Source organism: Panthera uncia, chromosome F2, assembly GCF_023721935.1.
Source record: "Panthera uncia isolate 11264 chromosome F2, Puncia_PCG_1.0, whole genome shotgun sequence".
Lineage (NCBI taxonomy): Eukaryota > Metazoa > Chordata > Mammalia > Carnivora > Felidae > Panthera > Panthera uncia.
Window position 1 is genome coordinate 34,753,824 of NC_064812.1, and position 18,216 is coordinate 34,772,039.

The window sequence follows — 18,216 nt, forward strand, 5'->3', positions numbered from 1 at the left end:
TTGTGTTCTATGACCTCACCACCCTCCAAAGTATGTCATAGTCTTCTGGTTACCATGTGAACTGCGCACAGTCATGGTCTCCAGAGGCCCTCCTTAGAGTTACAGAGCTACTCGCAGAACCATCCTAATGTTGAGATTTCATTTACCTTGAAGTTGGATGGGTCCCCTCAAGCAGTCATGGCCCTTTGGGGTCCATGGGGGTAACCGTCAATGTCCTTGGCTTGTGTCTGCCCTTAGGCCTGGCTACGGCTGCAAAGGTCTTGGTGTGGGTGATGGAAGGAGCTGCCTGGCTCCTTTCTCTATGCCCTTCCAGCTCCAGCCTTGACTTGACATCTAGCCTTGCCCCTTATACTCTAGGATTTGTTCTGACCCCTACATTTCTACGTGTAAAAAGCTTGCTTTCTTCACAGAGCTTTCCTGCGGTTCTTCTTACCAAGTCATCTCAGGTCAGCCTTTGTCCTTGACCTTCTTAGCCCCAAGTCTCTGAGTCCTGCCCATTCTTTGCTATCTGGTATCCTTGCTGTCTCAGAACCTCAGTTCTCCAGTGCCTGGGGTCCTGCTCTTAAGCTCCCATCTCCTAGTGCTCAGGCTCCTGTCCGTCACCACCTCCCAGCAACTTCACCTCGGTCTGTGTCCAAGCCTCTAGATGCCTTGTCACCAAGGGATTCCCAAGTGTTGACCCTTGATACTCTTGTAGCCAACTGCCTGAAGTTGCTTGAAGTCAACTGCCTGAAACCCTCATTTGGGCCAGTTTCCTGTGCTCTCAGCTGGATCAATATGCCGGACCTTGGGCTCAGCTTCAGCCTTGGTTCAGGTACTTCTACTCCTCTGGGCCATTCCCTTCAACCTGCTCTCCAGCTCTTAAATCCCCCTTTTAAGACGTAGGGTACTTGAGGACAAGCGGTTGGATGTGGCAACCAGAGAAGGAGGTAAGAACCAGGTTTGAAGGGACTTGTGGGCCGGCTAAGGAGTTTGAACACTGAGCACAATGAAGAATGACTAATTTTCTTTTCTGTTGAGAGAAATTGAAAGGAGAGTCTGATAGCTGCATAGAGTCCCCAGCATTGTAAGGGGACAACAGCAGAGGTGACTCCTGATGGAAAGCAAGGACTGCCGAAGTCTGGACTGGGGATCATGGCTGTAGGATGGCAAGAAGGAACCCAGTGGGGTCACCTTCCCCTCCCATCCACTCAGACACATCCAATACACTCTCCGCATGGCAGCCAGAGTGATTTTCATGTGTAAATCTGTCATCCTCCCCAATCCCACCCACCCTTTTCTGTCCTCCTAGAGCAAGGGCCAAAATCCTTATAAGATGCTGAATAATAGGGCCTTTGCCTACCTCCCCATCTCCACCCCCATCATTATTCCTGTAATTCATTATGCTTCGGCCACAATGGCCTTTCTCAAAGTCTCACTCATTCCACCTCATTCAGGACTTGTGCATACACTATTCTCTCTGCTTAGAAATTAAACTCCCCACCCCATGCCCTTGATCTAGTTAACTCCTGAGGCATTCTTTAAATCTCTTCTTAAAGGTCCCTTCCTCAGAGAAGCCCTCCTGGTCCCCCAACTAAGCACTTATAACTCTGCATACTCCTTTCATAACATCATTTCTCTGTTTCCCCGACTAGACTGTGAGCTCTATGAAGGCAGGGACCTCGTCTACTTTTGCTCACCATTAGATACCTAATGCAATGCCTAGGGCTCAAGACTTACTATGTGAACAAATGAGTGAATTAAACAGAACTTCGTGAACAGAATGAGGACGGAGTGAGGGAGGAATCCGTAATGATTCCTATAGCTTGGCAGAATCGTTGCCATTGACTGAGGAAGAAAAGTAAGTTGGGGGGATATGTGGAATACGAGGTACTGACAACTTTAAGGTGGCAATGTGGAATAGCCTGCAGATAAGTGGGTCTGAAACTCCAAAGAAAGCTTGGCCAGAGATAGAAATTCAGGAGTCACAATTCCATACACAGTTGGAATCCTGGAGTGGCCAAGATCATTCAGCAGAAGAAATAGATTGAGAAAAGAAGAGGGCTCAGGTAGAATCACTCAAGGAACAATAACAAGAAATGGAGGAAGTGATGGAGTTCATGATGACTCATAGAGAGGTGAGAGCCTCCTACACTGAAGTCCCTTGTGTATGACTAGACCAAGCCTAGTATTCCCCAGTATTCCCCAGTGTTCTCCAGCTATGAGCCAGGGGGCCCCTCTCTGTGCAGATGAGATATCTTAGTAAAGAAAATAAGTTTCCCTGGAGGTATTAGAATGGGAGGCTGGCCCCTGACTCACATGGGATATGTCAAAGCAAAAATGAATCATCCTCCTCTATAGACAAATGCTAAAGTCTTTCAAGAGTGATTCCACCCAATACCGAAGAGTGAACTCTGTTAATAGGAATATAGCCCACTTTTTTCCTGAGGGCTCACTGCGGGAATTATACAGATTTCTCTAGCTCCAAGTGATAGACTTCTGAACTCTTATATCATGATGAATTCTATCCCTTAGCAAATGTCAGCAAAGGTTAAAACAAGCAAGCTTCTGGTTTTCGATTCTTAAATACACAGGTTCAGGAATTTAAGTACACACACCTGAATATACATGGCACATTATGAAGATGGTCACAGCTTTATTTTAGCTAGGGTTCTCCTGTGATCCTATTCTGCCAGTGGTTTTACTCTTCATCATAAAGCATATTTTTGACATCATTTCAAGTGACTTAGCAAAGGTTAACGGCTCCTTTAAAGATCAGATGGAAATGGGATCTATTCATGTCAGAAGGAGTAGAAACTCACCAGATTCTACAGAAACCCACAGGAGTGATCTACAATCAGTCTCCTGAAGCATAAGCACAAGGAGCTTCCATGGGCTCTAACATGGAGGTGGGGGGTCTTTCTCACATAGCAGTATGTCTGTGGAGGCTCCCATCTACCCTGGCTCATGTCCAGATAGAACCTGGACCATGGGACTTTTATAGGCTGCGTATATACATGAGTAAACTTCCTCGTTAAGATTTGAGGAGTGGATATGGTATTCGTGATCACCATCCTGCTTTGCCTGGGACTGAATAATTTCCTGGATGTGGGCCTTTAATGTCAAAACTGGGCCAGGGGATGCAGGCTGGAGAAGAAGGTGGGAATACAAAGTGCCTGTGGTGGTCCATCCACAGTACGCCCAGTTTAAATGGCGGGGCTGGCCTCAGCAAGGTGCAGTCCTGTGTTTCTGCTTTAAAGGCTACTAAGGAGCCTCATCCTGAGCGCTCTGAGTTGTCTGTGACAGCGGTAGGCTCTGACTCCTCTTTCCCCCACCCTCTCATGTACCCACAGCTCCCTTCTCCTCCCCCTCCCCTTGAATTCTGCAAGACAAATGGTTAGCTCCAATCTAGATTGTTCTTGATGACGACAGAGACCAAAACATTTCCTTGAACTTCACGCTGGAATCATTCACACGTAAGAGCACATTTCCTTGTCCGACTGCCAGAAACAGAAGGGCTTGCTTCTACCGCAGACAGTGTCCTTAGTTTGAGGGGGTCGAGAATGTTTGTTCTCCATCTACCACCACGTAAGTGCCTAACTCCTAACAGATGCTTACTTGAACAGTAATGATAGTTTACATTTAATGAGTACGTGAGTCTGTCTGTGTCAGGCTAATCCTCACGATAACGCTATGAAGTAGAGACTATCCCCATTTTACAGATGAGACTGAGGCACAGAGTTCACCCCCAAGTGGCAAAGCTAGGGTTCCACCCAGGCGGTCGGCTTCCAGTCTCTGTGTCTTCAAAGACCAGTGACCCTTAAGACAATTTCTCTTCTCTCTTCACCTTAAAGATGAAAGAGAAATTCAATTTGAACATTAGGATTTGGGGGATTCCTGCTTCTGTCATTAGCCATACTCCTGTAGCTTGATTGCTGCACATTTTGTCCTTCAAATGGAGTAATGTGCTTTGTTGCACTGCTTTGCCCTGGGTCCCACCGACAGTCACCCTGCCATGGGTGTGACGGCTTCCTGAGTGTCTCCTCAGGGACCCGGATGCAGTCCTCGGGAGGACTTGTTTCCTCAGGAAACAAGTTTCCCCTCTCTCCCAAAAGAACACCTCTTACCAAGAATTCCTTCCCTCACGCAGCATGGAGGGCTTACTTTGTAAAGAAGCAAGAACTTTCTCTGTCAACTCATGCCAAGGAAGATGCATGCAGAACAAATAATTCCCACAAAGGAGATGCCACCTGTTTCTGCCGTGGTTCTCCGCAAGGCAGTGGCTTTTCTGCCTCTAGCTGGGGTTGCTTTTAATCGAAGAACATGAAAAGGAAATCCCTCTTTTGACCTAATGTTCGTCTGACTTGGCTTTGCAGGGAAAGCTCCTGGGAGCTGAAATATATTCAGATTCCTGACTCTTTCTCAACGCCCTGCAGAAACCCAGCAAAGACAGGACAAGGTACGACCCTCGATGCCAGAGCTGGAGAGACGCCAAGACCCAGGGTCCCTCTGAGCTGAGGGACAGGAAGCCCAAGGAGGAGGTTAGGTGGGTCTTATTCATCAATATGTACATATTATTACAGACTATGTAATCACTTAAAAATAGTAATAGCAAACCCATTACATGTTAATACGAGTAATGCGTTTTTATGGGAGCTCTGTTTTCCATGACAAAAAAAAAAAAAATGAAAATGGCGGCAATATTTTGCATTTTTTTAAAATTTTTTTTTTTAATTTTTTTTTCAACGTTTTTTATTTATTTTTGGGACAGAGAGAGACAGAGCATGAACGGGGGAGGGGCAGAGAGAGAGGGAGACACAGAATCGGAAACAGGCTCCAGGCTCCGAGCCATCAGCCCAGAGCCCGACGCGGGGCTCGAACTCACAGACCGCGAGATCGTGACCTGGCTGAAGTCGGACGCTTAACCGACTGCGCCACCCAGGCGCCCCAATATTTTGCATTTTTACAAATCTTTCCAATGTTCAGCTTTATAGAGGACAGCTAAAATATCTCCTGCTGCCTTTCAGCCTGTTGTGATATGTCCTCTTTTGTCACCATACGTTTGCATTAAGTAGAAAAGAGAATCTTGCTTTGCACAAATGTGTAGTTGAAAAAGGAAGAACACTTCACACCCCTGAAAGGGTCTTAGGATCACATGTTGAGAATCGCTGCTTTACTTATAGTTCTGGAAGTTTTTCAGTACCTTGGTGCTTCAAAGTCACAATAACTACACTTTCCCTAAAACATTTAAGTCAGCCTCACATTGTAGAACTTTATTATAGAGCTTTTGAGGCCTCTACCTACCTGTTGGTCCCCTTCTCAAAGAACTGAACCCCAGGGCGCCTGGGTGGCTCGGTTGGTTAAGCGTCCGACTCTGGGTTTCAGCTCAGGCCATGATCTTGTGGTTGGTGGGTTCAGTCCCAGCATTCGGCTCTGTGCTGACAGCATGGAGCCTGCTTGGGATTCTCTCTCGCTCCCTCTCTTTCTCTGCCCCCCTACCCCCCTGCTTGTGCTTGCTCTCTGTCTCTCAAAATAAAAGAACTAAAGCCCACTCCCACCCATCAGGGGGAACATCTGGGGAGACCCTGGTAAGAGTCCTTCTAAGACGTGACCTGCTTCCCATCCTAGGTCTAAATTTCTGCACCAAGTGAGGTCCCCAACCATAGCTACTCAGCCAGGTTCTTTCTTCCAGGACTTGAGCATTTGGGGACACGGACTAAGGGAATTTGAACTAAGAAATCGAGGCTGACAGTGTGGGTCAACCTCCTTAGCTGTGGAGTCCATGACTTCTAGGTCCTCCTTCAAATCTCCAATGGTGAGACTCCTGTTTTAATGCATTGCTAACTTATTATCCCATTTATTTGTTCTTCTAGCAAACTTCCAAAGGTCAATGGCAACCCTGCTTCGGGTGAGCCCCACTTCTCTCTCCCTCTCTCTCTCTCAGTCCCTCATGGGATTCTCTCTCTCTCCCTCTCTCTCTCTGCCCCTTGCTCATTTGAGCCCTCTCTCTCTCTCTCTCCCAAAAAAAGGAAAAAGCCGCTCTCTCTGTTAGCTGTTCTGTAAGATAGGGTTCTAAGCAGCAATGATAACTACGCATCCTGGGAAATATTCGAGGTGTTGGTCATGTGTTTGTGCATTCTGTCCCCACTGCCAACCCTTTGGGGTGGCTGTTGTCACTGTTTCACAGATGAGGGATGTGCAGCACCCAAAAGTGAAGGCACTTTCCATGACTGCCCAGCTGGCAAGTCCCAGAGGAGAAGGGTGTGCCTGGGGCCATCCCTGCGGCCCCAGGCATGACCACCACAGGCCTTCAAGGCCGCCTGCCCCTCCACCAGCCCCCCTAACACTTCCAGTGGGAGATCGCATTCTTGGAAGCGGGCACAAGGATCTCCCTTAGGGAAGAAACTCTCTCTGTTCAAGAAGGGGAGGGGGAGAGGCGTCAGAGGAGTGAACCCTGAGGGATCGGGAGCCAGGGCAGAGAGTCCGTTCACTCCTTGTGCCTTAGAAACCAGCAAACAGGACCTGCGGGGTCCAAGACATGAGCCGGAAGGGGGAGGAGAGGGAGGAAGGTGAGGTGCAGGCCAACATGGCCAATAGAAAATTCCTCGGGCAGGAGGGTCCTTTACTTAACATACTCTTTATTGAAGAATAACATCCATACTGAAAAGTGACAAATCAGGAGCATCCGGCCGGGTGAATTTCACAAGTAAACATACCCACAGAACGCATACTTACATCAAGAAAAAGGGCGTTCTGAGCATGCCAGAAGTCCCTGTCCTGCCTCTTTCTTGGCGTTAGCCTCCCCGCCTGCTCTCTGGTTTTGCCAAACACTCATTTTGCCTGCTTTTGAACTTCAGGTAAATGGAAATATACAAAAATCTGCCTCTCACATCTCACTTCTCTGAGTCAACGTTCCAGTGGTCTCATCTCCGTTGGGACCTGCAGTTGTGTTTTGTTCCTTTTCATCGCCGTGTGGTAACCTGGGACCTAAATGCGTCGCGCAAACGCGTGCTTCCTCCGTGGATGGGCACGTGTAGGTGGACGTGTAGGCGTTCTCCATTTGGGGCTGTTGTTGGGACTAAGGCCACGTGTGGTCTTTCTCATACACACGTTGACGAACACTTACAGCGTTTTTGTGGAATGAATCGCTGGCTCAGGGTATAAGGTATGCACGTGTTCAACTCGACCAGACGCTGCTGAACGGTTTTGCCAAGTGTGTGTACCCGTATGCAATCAGTAGTGGGCTATTTTTTTTTTTTAATGTTTATGTATCTTTGAGAGAGAGATAGGGCAGGAGAGGGGCGGAGAGAGGGGAAGAGAGAATCCCAAACAGGCTCTGCACTGTCAGCACAGAGCCCGGTGCGGGGCTTGAGCCCCCAAACTGTGAGATCGTGGCCTGAGCTGAAATCAAGAGTTGGATGCTTAACCGACTGAGTCAGGCACCCCGGGAGTGGGTTATTTTTAGGACGAGAGAATGTCCAGTCTCTGGATGCATTTGTGCTAGTGGGATAGAAACTTCTACCCCCTCCTCAATGTTCGGTAATATCAAGCACATCTCACAGATCACTTATGTGAACGGAGGGGTTTTTTTTTGACAAAAATCAAAGAATAAGCTGAGGTTCGTGGCAGGGCCACGCTGATGTAAAACAGAAAATAGCACGTGGGAGCTGGCGAGGGACCCATGAGCTGTGGGTGACACCAGAAGCCCAAGCCCCGGGATGACCATGAGAATGCCAGTCCTCTATAGGGATCTTAGAGGGCACCGTGGGCATGCGCAGGACCCAGCCTCTAAGTAGCCAGGGCCAGAGGGACCTCAGCCGACTTTGGATCACACACAGAAAAGAAGGGAAATAGTCTGCTTACTTCGACATGAAGCAGGAGACGGCTTTGTTGCGCCAAAGGCTCCGGGACACAGAGCAAAGCTCCGTCGCCTTCCACCCTTCCCCAGCAATGGCCCCAGATGTGCCCAGAGCAGGAGGCCTCGAGGAGGTCCCAGCAGTGCTAACAGAGGCATCCAAGAGCAGTGCGGTTCCAGGAAGCTGCCAGAGGCAGCACCCGTGCTGGGAGTCCCAGGAGATGGCACCCTTAGCTAGGATGTCAGAACTGCCCTGGGAAAGGTGACGAGAAACCTGCAGGTGGCTTCTAGGCTAGAGGACCGGGAACGTCCACAGAATGAGCTGGAGCAGTAGACTCGCAGTGGGGCCGGAGAGGGCCATTGTGAGCTTCTGGGAACAGTTGTGCAGAGCTCCCCGAAATAACTAGGAAAGGCCCAGCAGAAGGCTGGGGGTGCCCAACCATGGGTGGGCGCCCCCAAAGAAGAGTGGTTTGTTACTGTTTAAGTTTCTCCTCCAGGGGTGCATCTGGGTGGCCAGAAAGCCAGGGTATAGTCAGAATACTAATAATGCCTGAGTTTATGTTGCTCTTTTTAAATTTTATTTACTCCTAGTTTTGGAAACAAGTGTTTATCTCTTACATAAACAAAACTGGAGTGTTGTTTTCCTGATGTTTCTCAAAGATCTGTCCCCAAGCCCCAGCTTTTCACAGGGTCCTAGTTACACCGCCCCCCACAGCAGTACAGTTCACCGCCAGAAGCAGAGAAATGGGGGTGGGGGGGTGGGGGATGGTTGCGGGTGGGGGGTGGGGGGATGATTGCGAGTGGGGGGTGGGGGTATGGTGAGGGTGGGGGGTGGGGGTATGGTGAGGGTGGGGGGATGGTGAGGGGGGTAGGGGATGGTGAGGGTTGGGGGTGGGGGGATGGTGAGGGTGGGGGGTGGGGGGATGGTCAGGGGTGGGGGGTGAGGGGATGGTTCTATCATCTCCTGGAGTTGCCTCGTCTCTCTGATCTTAATTCGGGAAACTCCACTTTCTCAACTCAGTCCCTCAGTCTCTAACTTTCTTGTTGGTTTTTTTTTTTTTTCAACAATATACTGAAGGTTTTTTGTTTTTTGTTTTTTACTGTTTATTTATTTTTGAGGGAAGGGAGGGGCAGAGAGTAAGGGGGACAGAGGATCCCAAGCAGGCTCTGCACCGACAGCATCAGTGAGCCAGATATGGGGCTCGAACTCACGAACCCGAACCCATGAGATCATGACCTGAGTGGGAGGAAGTTGGATGCTTAACCAATTGGGCTACCTAGGTGCCTCCTGAAGGTTTTATTTATTTAGTTTTTACACTCATGGGGGACTGAAGTCCCTGAACAATCCCCCCGCCACCCCTACTCCCCCTCCCTCTAGCCTATGAGTTCCTCCTTGCCTCTTGCCCCCTCCCTACCAAACAAGGACTCCGGGGTTCATCTGAGCTGGGTGAGGGGGTGACAGGACACATTCCCAAAGTGAAGGGGAGCAGTGACCGCAGACATCAACACGCACCTCGCTCCTTCTTCCTCGGTGCCTTGGCAAAGCGGCTTGCTCTGTGTCACCCATGCTCAAGCCCCTCTGCTTAGCTAACACTACTCAGGCTTCAGATCTCAGTTCAAACACCACTTCCCCTGGGCGTCCGCCTCCTCTCTCCTCCTGTGTCTTGTCCTGCCTTAAGCATGCATCACAGTGGTGACAGTGTGCTCACATGTCCAGAGCCTAAGCCCGGCACAGTGCCTGTCACACCACAGACGACAGAGAGGATCGTTTGGGTGAAGGGACTGACAGAACACGCAAGAGGCTGCAGCTGATGGCAGAGAAGCAGAGGCGGGGAGGAAGCGCCAGGCAGGCAGGGGTGTCTGTTAGACCCACACCCCCCCACCCCGCACCTCCCCCCGGACCTGTCTCCTCCCCTTTGGCTGTGGACTGCTCAGCCGATAGCCAGCACCGCCAAAGGATGAGACCAGCCTCCCCGACTTTGAGCCCAGGCATATCCTTGTGGGGGGTTCTAAGGTTCCCACACCGCTGGCACCTTCAAGGGGACGACTGAAGGAGACTTCGTCCAGTTCTTTTGCCACAGCCCCGTCCTGCAGGACTTTCTTGCTCCTCCCACCATTCCCTCTTCGCTCTCGTGGGATTTATACGTGCATATGCACGTTTGAACCGTTCGTTGGTCGAGATGGGGATAGTGAGTGATTTGAATGGATGTATGATAATGTGACTGAAACACTGAACTGGTACCTACAGCTTACTTGAACCACTTCCCACACCTCCCACACACAGCACTCTTGTATTATCACCCCTAAGAAGATTATTTTTACTGTGAGTAACAGAAAGCCCGGTAAAAGTGCAAACGAGGCTAGAAAATAAAAGGGATTTGTTAACTTAGATAATTAACACACATAATCTGCATGTGTGTACATGAGGGCTGCAGGCATGTTGTGATCAAGGCTTCACCTCTCTGGCCTCTTCTCTCTCTGCCCTCCTCAGAGGGTTAGCCTCCTGCTCAGGCCTTCTTCCCCTATGCTCACAAGATGGCTAATAATAGTAACCAAGGATACACGTTTCCTGAGTCACGCCTGGATGAGAAACAGTGTCTGCACTATAGCTCTCAGTGAGTCCCGGGCTTCGTTCTGATGGCACCAACTGATGTCACATGCCTAGTCCTTATTGCTGTAAAAAGCCTTTACCCTTATGATAGTGCTCAGCATGTCCTGTGTAAATACTCGGTCTGGAAATTTCAAAGTCTGCGCTTCTCTGGGATTCCATCTTTAAGAACAAGGCTGATAGCTGCTGCCCTTTTCTCTCTATTTCACCAAGTTGTAAATGATGCAGGACCTGGCACCAAGGTCTCCCAGGGCTCCTGGGGAGCAGACGAGTGTTTCCTGACATTTACGTTGCTAGTAGGACCACGGCCAAAGTGAAGGTTCCTTTGATCCACAAAATTATTACCCCCTTCCCATGGCCGACCATGCCAGCAGGCTTGAAATCCCTGTACCTACACTGCCCTGAAAATAAAATGCGTCCTCCCCAAGTGTCTGTCATACAGTGTAATGGGCTGAATTTTGTCACCCCCGGAATTCATATGTTGAAGTCCTTTCTCCCAATATGACTATTTGAAGTTGGGACCTATAAGGAGATCATTAAGGTCAAACGAGACCGTGTAAACGGGCCCTAATTCAATATGACGGGTGTCCTTATAAGGGGGAGGAAAAGACATGAGGGAGGTGCACAGGGGAAAGGCCACGTGAGGTCTCAGTGACAAGGCGGCCATCTGCAATCCCGGGAGGGAGGCCTCAGAAGAAACCAACCCTGCAGATACCTTGAACTTAAACTTCTAGTTTCCAGAACCGTGAGAAAGTAAATGTGTGTTGTTTCAGCTGCCTGGTCTGTGATCTTTTGTTACGGCAGCCGACCAGACCGACGCACTTGGTTATGATCCGACTTCTCAACAGGATAACTTGCCAGCAGCGGTAGACCTGTGAGGACTGCTTCTCCAGCAACAATTGGCCCGATTTGTAGGATTTGCCAGGCACTGTGGTGTAAATGTCCTTACTGTGGCCCATTTTAAGGTGGCGGTGTGCTATCACTGATGATCTACCAAGCCGAGAAGAGATGTATGCCATTAAATGTCACCAGCAGTCCCACCAGCTAGTGGCCCAATGTTTGTCAGCCAATCCCAGGAGCAAATATTTATTTATTTATTTATTTATTTTTTTCCCAACATTTTTTATTTATTTTTGGGACAGAGAGAGACAGAGCATGAACGGGGGAGGGGCAGAGAGAGAGGGAGACACAGAATCGGAAACAGGCTCCAGGCTCCGAGCCGTCAGCCCAGAGCCTGACGCGGGGCTCGAACTCACGGACCGCGAGATCGTGACCTGGCTGAAGTCGGACGCTTAACCGACTGCGCCACCCAGGTGCCCCCAGGAGCAAATATTTATAGTAGCTCGTTGTATAGCAGGATCTCATTTGCTTATTTTTGTTTTGTTTTGTTTAATTTTTTTTAATGTTTATATTTGAGAGAGAGAGAGAGAGAGAGAGAGAGAGAGAGAGAGAGAGACACAGTGCACAAATGGGGGGGGGGGGGGCAGAGAGAGAGGGACACACAGAATCTGAGGCAGGCTCCGAGCTGTCAGCACAGAGCCTGACGCGGGGCTCAAACTCACAAGCCGTGAGATCATGACCTGAGCCAAAGGCATGACCTGAGCCTTAACAGACTGAGCCACCCAGGCTCTGTTTTTGTTTTTGTTGTTAATGGTATTTTACTAGCTTTGCCTTATTTCCACCCCTAGGCTAGGATTCTCAGAACAGGAAGTAGCTTGAAAATAAAGCCATCCATGTTTCCTGCTGTCTCTCTACTCCTCATCTTGTGCACGAAATCTAGTTGGCACACTTATGGAACCAGTTCCCCTTGAGGGTCGAAAGTGGCAAGGATATTTCCCATCTAACGTGAGATCTGCATTTTCGTTTCTTCCTTGTTTCTTCACCCGTGCAAAAGAGGTAGTTCCCAGAAACCTCTGCTTTCTTTCCATTTCCCCAACACATGTTAGCCTACCTGGGAAAATATGTGCCAATTTTATATCCATCATGGGTTTCACATCTCTCCCCAGAGCGGTTCTTTAAAGTACTTCAAATTCATACCTGAGCATCGGGGTTACTTAGACACAAATCTGAATGATTAATTGGATATTTTGCACTCCACTTCAATTCAGGTTGTACAGAATGTGTTCTACCAAGCTCTCCCACCCCTGCCTGTGGCTGCAGCTAATGTTGAAGAATCTCCCTATCCGTATACCATGGCTGCAGGCAACATCTCCATTTCCTTTAGTGTGAACTCTGAGTCTTTACTGAGTGATTACTAGCGGAGTTCAAAAAGAAAACCCTAGCCACTTCCGGGACCTGAAATGCTTAGTTCCTGTTTCTTCTGTATGTCCCCACTTCCCTAGGAAACTGGGCTCCGCCGTAGGCAGGCTGCTGACTTTTTGTTCAGGAAGCATGTGCTTGGGCATCAATCATCAGCTCCTGGTGGGGAACAGGCTGGTGTTCACACCGCTGGGTGCAGAGCTCACCCTCGATGCACGGTCAGTGTGCCCTCGGGCCCAGTTACTCCCTCCGCCTGTTCTGGTCCCAGGGGGTTCCAGTACGGCACATTTCAGTGATGGTCCTGCAGATACTGCTGGATTTTTTTTTTTTTTTTTTTTTTTTTTTTTTTTTTTTTCAGGAAGATCTCCTTTGAATCTGGGGACTGGCCGAGGTGTGCTGAAACAGGCTTGTGCCAGTGGAGAGACCTAATCTGTGTCTCTCCTCTCACCTTCATGCTCAGTGATATTGTGTCGGTAGTTGGTACGGCCATGGGGGCAGTATTTACCCGAGGGAAACCAGCAAACAGTACAAATCAAGACTAATTCTTTTTCTTCCCCCAGAGCGCCCACTGACAGCACGTCACTGGAAATACCCCTTTAAAAAAATCTCTCAGAGGAACCAGCAGCCTGTGCAATTAGAATCTTCTCCATGCCACTCCCCACCTCTCTGGAAGCTCCGGTGCTAAGTGGGCGCAAAACAAATGTGAATTACACAATCTCTCTGGAAGGGCCCGTTTTCTTTTCAGTTCTCATCGATCGCCATCCCCTTATCAGGATTTCTGGTAGACTTCACTGACTGCAGAACCACAGTTCCCCTGCCATGTTCTTTTCATTACGTTGCCTTCTCTGTGGGTTTATTCCTAATAACCCTCGGAGCCAACAAGCAGGGCTGTCTGCTCAGGGGTTCCAGAGCCCTAGGGAGGATTGCTATGAATATGGATTTCGAGGCCCAGCCTCCAAGACAGTCTATCCGTGGCTCTGGGTTGGGGCCCAGGAATCTGTATGTTGAATAAGCTCCCCAGGTGGGTCTGGTGGAGGCAGCCGAGGCCCAGAAACCTGGGTGGGGCAGACTTTTGGAAACCGCTGCATAAGTGTCTGCGGATATGTGGGGCTCCTCCGAGGCAGCTTGTGTGTTTGTTCAGAGCCAGCTGGGGTTTTCCTGGTTGACAGGCAACGTCTGAGGGCTTCTGCTCGGTCATCCTTCAGCCTGGAAGACATGGGGAGTCTCGGTGACCTTCCTGATGACCCAGGGACACAAAGGCTGGCTTGGAGGTCCAAGAGGGGGTGAACGGATTACCTGCCTCTTGAGAAGCTCAATTGCACATCATTTTCTAATTTGTCATTTCCAAATGAAGCCCAGAGGCTGCCAGGGGAGCTCGGCTGCGCCCAGTCGAAGGTCAGGCACATCATGCCCTGACTCATCGTTGCACCCCAGTTTTGCACTGATGATGAGTGGGTGCCCCCCCCAGCCCCCCGCCCCGCCCCGTGACTCCCAAACTTCAGGATGCAAATGAATCACCCAAGGAGCTTGTGAAAAAGCCTGATTCCCAGGCTCCTGCCCAGGTTCCTGTTACACAATGTCCAGGGTGGATCCGGGAAACCCCTCGTTCAACAAGCTCACCAGGTGAATTTATTTAATATTAGCTAGTTTCATTTACAGCAAAAAGTTTTACATGAAACGTCTAGTCTTCAGGGTATTCTCTTCCCTTAAGGAATTCCTCTGGAGAAACAATGAATCAGCTTTTTCCACAGCTCTTCTTAAAACTAAAAACCGAGTTCTAGAAACCCAACCACGCATTCCCGCAGAGGAAAGTGAGTAATGTTGGGGGCCGGCTGGCCAGTGACACTTCCACTCAGAAAACCGGTATATGGTGAGTGGCGAGGGAACACCCCCAAGCAGGTGGGTTCTTCCTCCCAGAAAACCCCGGCTGTAACAGCTGGATGCAATGGTCCCCCACCAGGGTTCATTCAAGTGGCTCCTTTTTGTGAGGGTAATCATCCAATTAAATGTTTTAATTACTGAAATTATATATGCGTTCCTTCCGAGGAAAGAGCATCATCGGAACACGGTCTCCACTCCCCAGAGGGTAAGGCTGCTTTGCTTGCTGGGAAGGGGCTGTCTGGAGGAGTCCATTTTAATTTCATTACAAAACCAGCTTGAGAAATAAAGGCATAGACTGACACGTATTCCCAGCCAGCTGTGACTTAATGAGCACAATTCAGAGCTTGGAACCCGCCAGCCGCATCCATATTAATATGTCAGTGGAAAAAAACAACAGAGAAAGTGACAAACTGCTATTCCTAGTATTGGAAATGAATTTTAAATCACGGGTAAAATGGCTAACGCGGGGGCGCCTCACTTGGAGGCGGCCGGGCTGTCGGCCTCCCTGCCTGTCAATAACGCCCCTTGCAGCAGCGGCGGCCAGGGTCCTGGAAGGAAGAAACCGCTTGCACGCGCGTTGGCAAGCCCGGACTCCCGGGTTTAGCGGCAGCGGTGTGGCTGCTCTGCTCCCCGTTCTGAGCCAGATCCCTGTCCCCGCCGCTGGCGCCGGGCAGCCCCCCCCACCCCCCCACCTCCGATGCTTTTATCTTGTATGATTTGTTGCGTAACCGTCCAAGTCATCACGATCGTAACGGTCTTTGTGATGCTGATTTCCCTAGTCACGAGCACAGGAAAATAATAAAAATGTCTTGTTTCCACATTTTGAGATCCTAAAAATAAAAGGTGCCGGGTAAGCCTGCAGCGTTAATAAGTACAAAGTGAGAGGGTGGGTGTGGGTGTGGGAGACAAAGGAAACGCAGCGTGAAGAGGAACCTCAGTCTGTGTACTTTGACATTCAATGCGAAATAGCCACCTGCTCCAGCAGGGAGAGAGGGCCCCTGGGTGCATGAGCCTTTCTTACAGTACGATGTGGGTGGGGGGTAAGGCCCCCTCTCAAGGGTGCTGGAGAGCAGGGCACGAGCACTTGAACACTCTCAAGGTGAAGGTCTCTGCGTCTCCCCAAACTTGACCGCGGCTGAGGGTTTATTTGTTGTTCGTGGTGATGGGGGTGTGTATGTGTGGTGAGCGGGGGAGGGGAGGCCCGTGTGTTGTGTAATTGGGGGGCAGTCATGATTCAGAGCCTGGGTTTTCAAACCAAACAAACCCTGACTCTCCCACTTAAAAGAGTTTCAGTTAGACCGTGGGCCTCCAATTTTTCATCTGGAAGTGGAGCTAGAATACCGACGTCATTGGCCATTTCCTGATGGTTAAATGAGAAAGTATATATGCGTGTTTAGACTTGGGGCCTGGCGTGGGGTAATGATTCTTGGTACCATCTCTGAACATGTTTCAGTGACATGAGGTTTCAGGTTGTTCTTCCATTAAAAATGTCTTTCCGCACATGCTGGGCACTTGAAAATCAGCGTTTCGATTCAGCGCCTAGTTGTAAAAGTCAGAGCTGCGGCACCTTTGAGAAAAAGAGCAAGATGTTTCACTTCTTCTTTCATACGATGCTCACGGGTAAATCCAGATAAAGGATGGGACTCAATGAGTCATGTCTAAAACTGAGAGAGGACACTGTCTCTGTAATCATTGACTAGATTCTAAACACACCCACAGTCCAGAAATAAAGGAGGAATGGAAATGATGTAGTCACGAGCACAAGCAGCAAAGCCCGCTGTCTCTGGTAGACCACAGCTAGAATCCCAAATTGATCAAGTCCTGGTCTATTGGCCTCACCAGGCCTCAGTTTTCTCATCTGTAAAATGGTCACAGTAACACCTACATCACAAGGGGATGGTGTGGACTTAACGGGTGATGTTGGCAACATGCTTTCTATGGCACTGTGCGCGTAACAGCACTGAACTCATGCTAGGTTCCTTCTCCAACCCGGTACAGACTCTAACGCATCCGCATCCCTGAGGTCTCTTCAGTCCCTCCGGGACACCTAGGCTGCTTAGCAGTTGCTCAAACCTTAGCAGCTTGGACAGTCTTCACTGCCATCTGTTATGGGTTGAATTGTGTCTCTCCTAAAAAAGATATGTTGAAGTCCTTCCCCCGGGGCTTCTAACCTTAATTGGTGATAGGGTCTTTACGGAGGTAATGAAGTTAAAATGAGGTCATGAGGGTGGGCCAGAATCCAATCTCACCGGTGACCTTGTAAAGGGAAAATGTGGACACGGAAGACAATGTGAAGACTGGAGCGTCGCATCCACAAACCAAGGACTGACAGGTATGGCTGGTAAACCTCCAGAAGCTGGAAGAGACAGGGAGGGATTCCCCTTCAGCTTTCAGAGGAAGCACAGCCCTGTCAAAACCTTGATTTCAGACTTCTAGTCTCCAGAACTGTGAAAGAATAAATTTTGGTTGTTTTAAGCCATCCACTTTGTCCTAATTTGTTAGGGCAGCCCTAGGAAACTATTACACCACCCTTCTAACGGAGGAAACTTGGTTGTGCACAGGATAGAAATGAAGATTTGGGAAGTAGGTCAAAGTAGGGGTGTGGAAACCCACTAGAGGGTTCCTCTGGGATAAACTGAGCAACTGGACTGAGAGGAGGCGTTCATTTTGCTTTGAGATGCACAAACACATGCCCCTTTTCACCTCGAACTACTGTTTTCCAAGCTATGTTCCCTGAAGTCTTACGGCTCCTTGGAGAATTCTATAAACAGTTGCTTTTGGGGTGCCTGGCTGGTCGCGTCAGTAGAGCATGCAACCCTTGATCTCGGGGTTGTAAGTTCGAGTTCCACGTTGGGTATAGAGATTACTTAAGATAAATTTTAAAAGAATCGTTTGCTTTCAATGTACATTTCTTTAGTATATTTTAATTATCCGCTTCAAATAGCAAAGCTCCACCGAGTTCTTTACATGAATCATTCATTTAATCTTTACAACTACCCTATGAAGTGGGTGCTGTTATTACACTCATTTTACAGATGAGAAAACCAAGGCACAAAGAAGCTATGTAGTTTTCCCAAGGCCACGTTGCTAGTAAATGACAGAGCTGGGATTCGAAGTTAGGGACTCTGCCTCCAGAGCCTTTCTTTGTAGCTTCTTCACTACGGTGTCTCTAAAAGCTCTAATAAACACAAACACGGACTCTGACTTTCCGTGTCCGATTGCAACCTGGTGGATGTTTGTGCCACCAGACTAACCCCTCTGCAGAGAGTTTCATTCATGGATTCATTCCATTAGCACATGCTCACTGAGTATGTACGATATGCTTCTATGACCTTCCTGTAACTGTATCGATTAGGAAGATCATAGCTTTATCCTCATTTCTGAAAAATATTCACATCTGTTCATCTCTATTCACTTCAAACCGAACCCAACATCGTAGTGAGTTGTGTAATAATCGATACTCCGGTAATGAACACGTATTAATCATTTTGATGTTTGTCATAGTTTTGGATGATACTCGATTGCCTTTTATACCCATGATAAGGAAGATTAGCAGTTAGAAGAGAACGCTAGTGATTCGGTTTTGGAGACAAAAAGTCTCTATTACTCTTCTTTCAAGCTTTTGGAGAGTTTA

General features: G+C 48.9%; 1 long non-coding RNA gene across 10 annotated transcripts; it reads left to right on the top strand.

The window, feature by feature from the left end:
- Positions 1–39: 39 nt before the first annotated feature.
- On the top strand, positions 40–13,539 carry LOC125924787 (uncharacterized). 10 transcript variants are annotated; one of them, XR_007458566.1, is made up of 9 exons: positions 40–446; positions 698–929; positions 1,983–2,117; positions 3,333–3,455; positions 4,356–4,525; positions 12,131–12,338; positions 12,785–12,919; positions 13,060–13,181; positions 13,262–13,539. It is a non-coding gene; the product is annotated as an uncharacterized LOC125924787 (long non-coding RNA). The 10 variants fall into 10 exon arrangements; XR_007458571.1 differs by having other exon boundaries at positions 698–814; XR_007458565.1 differs by lacking the exon at positions 1,983–2,117 and having other exon boundaries at positions 698–814; positions 13,262–13,538.
- Positions 13,540–18,216: the final 4,677 nt, after the last annotated feature.